The following is a 7,449-nucleotide window of genomic DNA, read 5'->3' as shown; positions in this document are numbered from 1 at the left end:
AGCAGTTCTCTGGCCTTGAATTACAGGCTTGAGCCACCACGCTTGGCTAAATTACTTTTTTTTTTTTTTTAAGCCAGTCTAATTAACTAGTGGTGGAGTTGTGTATGAACTTTCTAAATTACTTTTAAGGCACCATCTGATAAAACCACCTTTCCCAAATATCCTCTTTCATGTGTCTAAATTTGTGCACATTTATATTACTATAATCAGAACCCACTGTGCCTATGATTTTCCCATCAACAACTTCCTCTCTATCTATCGGATCTTTGAAGACTAAAACACTTTCCAGTCTCAAAGGAAAAAAATCAAATGTTGAAAATGATAGGAGATGGGTTGATGTTTGACAAACAGGAGATAACCTTCACTAGCAGTTGCCTGTTCCACTTGTTAAATCTAAATTTGCTAAATCTGAAACTGACTGTTGAGTACTACAGAATACTGTTTCGTTAGCAATTCATTAATTGTTTTTAAATCTCATCTTTATGCATGAATAGATGCATAAAAATAAAAATGAATCATCTTGTCAAGAGACTAGTAATGACTTTTGCCTAACTGCTTCAGGAACAATCTCCTCTCTCTAATGAGAAAATATTTTTACACTGAACTAAAGAAACCTCATATTGGGCAGGGCTTATATATGATACACACCAATACACTGGAAAATTGGACCTAGACCACATTATCATGGTATGTTTTACAATTAGTTGAGTCATAAATAATTCTTCATAATGGAGTTCTGAATATCTTCTTCCAATACCATAGAACTAATGTTTTTCAAAGAGATGGAAAATTATAAAGCCCACTAAAACTTAAAACTGGTTTTTTAGTTTTAGTAGTCCTTTTATGAGTTTTGCAATTCAAAGAGGATTTGAGAGGTGAGGATAATTTATCAAAGTAATTAAACTGATGTGGTCATCAATATGGTTGCCACAATAGTCATTAGTGATATAGTTCTATCTGGAGAAGGAAAAACTTTAAACTTTGAGAGTTTAAACTTTGAAAGAAGGTAGAGGTTCCTGGAGGACTTATACAGATATCAAATTGGCTTTTGGAAATATGAATCTGAAACCCAGGAGCATACAGGGTTCAACGTACAGTTTGTAAGTGGAGACTACCAGTAATCAAGGTGGTTGTGGAAATAAATATATGGAACTAATTTATCAGAAAAGGGGTTATAGGAAGGAAAGAATTAAAGCTCTAAAGAGTTTATAAGATCAAGAAAACTTAAAATGGAGCCCCAAGGAGGCCAAGGCAGGAGGATGACTTGAGCCCAGGAGTTCAAGACCAGCCTGGGCAACAGAGGGGGACCTCATCTCTATAAATAATAAAAAAAAATTATCCAGGCATAGTGTGTGCCTGTGGTCTCAACTACTTGGGAGACTGAGGTGAGGCGGGAAGATCACTTGAGCCAGTCGAGGCTGCAGTGAGCTGAGATTGCACCATTGCACTACAACCTGGGTGATGGAGTGAGACCCTGTCTTCAAAAAACAAATGAAGCCCTAAGGAACATCCACCCAGAAGTGGTGGTTGAAAAAAGAAGGGAGTATGACCATAAAAGAGACCAAACACGAGACAATAGAGAGTAACATGAAGAAAACCAAAATCGAATGATACAGAAACCAAGGAAAAAGGAAGACACCAGGAGAGCTTGTTAAGAATGTAAAATATAGCTTATGTAAATTAAAAACTAGTAAGTGCCTAAGACGTCATCACTATGAAGGACAAAGTTCACCTGAATTAAGGTGAAGGCAGTAAAGTGTTATGAGGAGGGGCCTGGTTGTAGGACTTGTGATTCTCTTATAACAACCCTGTAGAAGTGATGCAGCTTGACTTTTGAGGCTAGGAGGGAAAAGGCAGTATAGCTTCTGCCTTAGTTGCTGGGATGCTTATCTTTGTTGTCCGGTGAGCTTCTGTGGAAGAAGCCTAACTACCTGAGGCTGTCATAATATGAGGAAGCCCAAGCCACGTGTAGAAGCTGTGTGAAAATGCTTTGGTCAGTGATTCCGGAGGGATTAAAGTCCCAGCGAAAAGCCAGCATCAATTTGTCTCCAGGTGATTCCAGCCTCCAGCGATCAGGTCACCCTCAGCTTTCAAGTCTCCTTGGTTGAAGTTCCAGATATTGGGAAGCAGAGACAAGTCACTCCCCTGAGCCCTGTTCTTGTTTCTGACCCACAGAAATCCATGGCCATAAGGAATGGTGTTGTAAGCTACTAAATGTTGGTGCAATCACACAGCAATAGTAACTGAAACATCACTGAAAGAAATTACATCTCCAAAGGGAAAATATGTAATTTTCATGATACAACAATTTTTAAAGGCTGTTAAATTACAAAATATCTTCCCAATTCAAGTTCTAATCTTTCCAAATTTGGGGCATAGATAAAACTCACATCTGCTGTATCTTTTCACAAGTTTCCCAGAGTTTACAAGAAGTAGCTCTTACTATAATTTCCTGTTACCTAATCTCCAAAGCCTATCCTAAATCCTATCTTCTCTCCGAAATCTTCAGTGACCACTTTTGATAGAAGTCATCATTCATTCCTATAAACTCCATTGTTGTTAACTTTTTTTTTTTTGGTAACAAACATATAGCCTATCCTATCAAATAGATCTAATAAATCTGGGGACACATTTATGTTTCTTTGTATCATACAGATTAACAATTACAGGACACTGTCTATAACAGGTGGTCAATAAATATCTGTTTATTTATTGATGATTACTAACCATTAATGCAAATATTATTACTGGATTTTAAAGCTGATTATTTTATCCTGCAACAATAAAATTTACTCTTCTTGCTTTCAAAGAAAGAGATTGTGTGCATAGTCATCGTATAAAGTACACATCCTCTTAGTGTCTTCAAAAGTTACTTTTGTTAATAGAATATTATTTTCACTTTGATTATGCAACCTAAAGAGACATGTATTTAAAGGATGGTGGTGTCTATGCTAATAAATGTAGTCACATAACGTGTTCAGAAACATTGGGCCAAGTTTTTGTCTGTCGCCCAGGCTGGAGTGCAGTAGTGCAATCACGACTCACTGCAATTTGGACCTCCGGGCTAGAGTGTTCCTCCCACCTCAGCCTCCAGGGCGGGATAGCTGGGACTACAGACCACCTTGCCTGGCTAATTTTTTGTAGAGACAGGGTTACATCATGCTGCCCTGGCTGGTCTGGAACTCCTGGGCTCAAGTGATCCTGCCACCTCGGCCTCCCACAATGTTGGGATTAGAGGCTTGAGCCACCACGCCTGGCCTGGACCAAGTTTTTATTCACTCAAACAGTTTTCTAAGAATGGAAAAGGAAATTGGGAGAGGAAGGAAGACTGACTCAGCGGGAGGCTGTTTGTTAATTAGTAAACAAGTGCTGTATACATATTGAGCCAAGTGGCTGCTTTTCAAAAAAGCAAAGTACATGAGAAATCTCAGCTGTTTCCCGAAAATATGCCCACTTACACTTCCCTGATGCAGACATGTTTTATTATCTGTGAGAACTGAGGAGTTTGTTTATCAAGAAGAAAGAGACAAAATGGGGGTGGGGGTGGAGTGAGGAAGTTGAAGAGTCATCTCTGCAGACGGCTGGAGAGAGAAAGTGTTTGTGGCTGAGGCTTGTTCAACAGAAGCAAGCATATTCTTCTTACCAAAAGAACAGTTATTCTTCATTCTTGGAAAATTTGCACTATCAGAGTTGAGGGCAGAATCTGGGGGGAGACAGGGTGGGAAGTCAGGGACAGTTGTTTTCCAGATATGTTTAAAAATGTAGGCATCCTAATCAAAGACTGTCTGGATCTCCAGGACTCTTATACTGTTCAAAGTACATGACTGTATCACCAAGTTCATGGACTTTTGTTTATTTATTCAATAAATATTTACTGAGAACATACGAAAAGCCAGACATTGTTCGAGATGCTGAGAACACAGCACTGGGGGAGAAAAACCAGATTAAAGTCTCTGCTCTAAAGGAATGTATTTACATTTTACTGGAAGGGGCAGGAGACAGACAATAAGCAAATAAATACAATTTTCAGATGATGATAAGTGTCATGAAGAAATTAAACCAGAGTAATGTAACAGAGACTGACCCTGACATTCAGTAAAATGAAATCCTCTTCAAGGTACCAGACTGGCTCCACTGAGGTCTGACCCATCAGACCCCCTATAGGAATTAGAAGACAATGCATTCATCCTTATTGGACAATAGCTCTGAAGTCTTCTAACTGGTCTTAGACCTCCTTGGCTACAAGAGGCTCTTTAGGAGCCAGAAGCAGGAATGTTGTCCAGTAGCTCCGAGCTGCTATGAAACTATAGGCCTCTTTCAGCAGACACTCCGTGATTGAAATAATGGCTCCCTCCAAGCATGCACTGATTTATGGTCTGCTAGATTATTTTTCTTGATTGCCTTAATGTTGTTGATATCAGATTTCATTTAACTTTGAGCCTCCTCTTCTTTCTCTACTGCCATCCCCAGCTATCCTGCTTGCTTTCTGTTGCAAGTCAAGCTTGGCTAATCCTACACAGGGCCTAACCTTGCCTAGCTGTTGTGAGTTGGATGGAACATGCTGCTGACATGCCCCACAATGATGACATCCATGATAAACCTGGTTTTTTGCTTTCCTTGCATCAGCACAATGATTTTGGCCAACATGTCTATTCTTACAAATGTTCCAGCAATGCCTTCTAAATCTGTACTATGCAGAATATTTTGCCAACTGAAGTTAAGATGTTATTATTTGAACACTTGGTGGTAGGGCATCCTGAATAAGAGATCTAAACACTGGGCCTGCTAATTGCCAGAGAAAAACTCAGTGCATTACAAAAAATGTCAACAGTCTGAGAGGTATTCATGTGGGCATAAGTAGAGGAAGCACAGGCAGCCATGGGAATACCTAGTTAAGACCTGTTAGGTCAAGGGTGTGGTCACACTCTACCAAAGAGTATAGGGTTCCCTGAAATAACCAAGCAGCTTCTCATTCCAAAACCATTTGCCTGGGGTGCTGAGAAAGACATTCCAATAGACAAAATGAAATGGGAATTTATTTGAGGGATACATGGAAATCTCACATAATCCAACTGTAAATGCTGCCACTAGGCCTCATAAATGTTGAAAAAAATCTTCAGACAAGCTACTTTCTCTGCTTTTTTCTTTCGGGAAACATGATTTCTTTTCTGCATCTCTCTGTACTTGAATTTCATTCTGCTTCATGTAGCCAGGCTTCTTCTACCAGGCTCCTCATTTCAGTTCCTGGGTAAACTTCAGCTTTACATAAGCGCCTGCCCTGCTGGGAAGTGATTTGGTTCAGACTTGACCAGATGTTAGAGCTCCAGCCCACCACTGATTACTAAGTCAAACTCTATGGCTTTTAGTTCAAATTCCTGTGAAAGAGAATCTAATTGGCTCAAGTGAGCTTTGGGTTGTTTTTCCCTGGGTTATTTTTCCACTTACCTGTGACTAGCCATTGGGTCTGGAGAATTTATAATCCTGTGCTACAAACACAATAGCCACGCGTGTGATTGGGGGAACATTTTCTTCGATGGTAAACAGGAAGGAAATGATCAGCATTCAGGTCCAGTGAAGCTGTAAAGTCTAGCCACCACCCACAACTACCAAGGAGGCCACTCTTTTCAGGCCAACTGCTTGATAGGTGGTAGTTACCATAAAGATTCTGCTGCCTCTAATTTTTCTTTTTTTTTTTTTTATTTGAGACAGTCTTGCTCTGTCACTCAGGCTGGAGCGCAATGGAGCAATCATGGTTCACTGAAGCCTCGACCTCCTGGGCTCAAGCAATCCTCCTGCCTCAGTCTCCCAAGTAGCTGGGACCACAGGCACGGGCCACCATGCCTGGCTAATTTTTTTTTTTTTTGGTAGACGGGTTTTGCCATTTTGCCCAGGCTGGTCTTGAATTCCTGGACTCAAGCAATCCATCCGCCTTGGCCCCCTAAAGTGCTGAGATTACAGGTGTGAACCACCACACCCAGCCACCTCTAACTTATATGAATGTTGGAATTGCTCATTGTTGGGACAGAATGTAGTTCTAATTTGTCCACTTTCCAAAGGAAATTAAATTGAAAACATGCTAAAGATAGACATTTTGTAAATCTTGATCTAATAGAATTAGCATAACAAAGCAAGAACTTGTGAAGCGATAGTGAACAAGAATGTAAATAAAAAATAGTTGATGGTTTCCAGCTTCATCCATGTCCCTGCAAAAAACATGGACTCATCCTTTTTTATGGCTGCATAGTATTCCATGGTGTATATGTGCCACATTTTCTTTATCCAGTCTATCATTGATGGGCATTTGGATTGGTTCCAAGTCTTTGCTATTGTGAACAGTGATGCAATAAACATACGTGTGCATGTGTCTTTATAGTAAAATGATTTATAATCCTTTGGGTATATACTCAGTAATGGGATTGCTGGGTCAGATGGTATTTCTGCTCAGCAAACTAACACAGGAACAGAAAACCAAACACCACATGTTCTCACTCATAAGTGAGAGGTGAACAATGAGAACACATGGACACAGGGAGGGGAACATCATACACTGGGGCCTGTTGGGGGGTGGGAGGCTAGGGGAAGGATAGCATTGTAGATGACAGGTTGATGAGTGCAGCAAACCACCATGGCACGTGTATACCTATGTAACAAACCTGCACATTCTGTACACGTATCCCAGAACTTAAAGTATAAAAACAAAAAATAGTTGATAAGAGGCTAGAAAGGGGAGTCAGGCTTCCTTGCACTTGCACGTGCTCCCTAGCATGAAGAACTGAAGTCTTCTCTCTAGCATGCCTTTCCCTTTACCATCTACTTGGCAAAGTCTTATTCATCCTTCAAGAACTATTATAGATTAACCATCACTTCTTGTAGAATGCCTTTTCTTACAGGGATTACTTTCCTCCCTAATAGGCAAAAAGTATTTCTCTTCTTTTCTCACAGGCATTTAGATTGAATTTCTGTAGGGCAGAAGCCTTGTTTTATTCTTCTTTGAATGCCCCTCAGCATATGCTACAAAACTTACAAGGATTTTTAATGAATACCTATTGATTAAAATCATATAACCAAATAGACGTGGTTAATAACCTCACTTTACACAGAAATTAAGCCAATAGACTATAATCAAGGCTCTAATGAAGTGCTGTACACCTAATTTTAAGCAACACACATCACCTACATTATTCCCATTATTTCATCCAGTTGACAGATACATCAATAAGAAAATAATTCTTATATTTGTCTTACCACAAAGAGTGCAGGTGTTTGTACTCAACAGGATCAAAATAATACAGGATAAAATGCAAATTGTATGAGAAAGTAATTATTCTTTCATTCAAGTAATATTTATAGTATACTTACTTTATGCTGCACATTAGCTATAAATGTTGTATACTAAAGCAGAAAGTGGAGAATGTAAGCTAAGAACTTGATAAAGTAAACATGTTATAT

The sequence above is a fragment of the Nomascus leucogenys genome, chromosome 16 (assembly GCF_006542625.1).
Source record: "Nomascus leucogenys isolate Asia chromosome 16, Asia_NLE_v1, whole genome shotgun sequence".
Classification (NCBI taxonomy): domain Eukaryota; kingdom Metazoa; phylum Chordata; class Mammalia; order Primates; family Hylobatidae; genus Nomascus; species Nomascus leucogenys.
Note: the sequence above shows the minus strand (reverse complement) of the source record.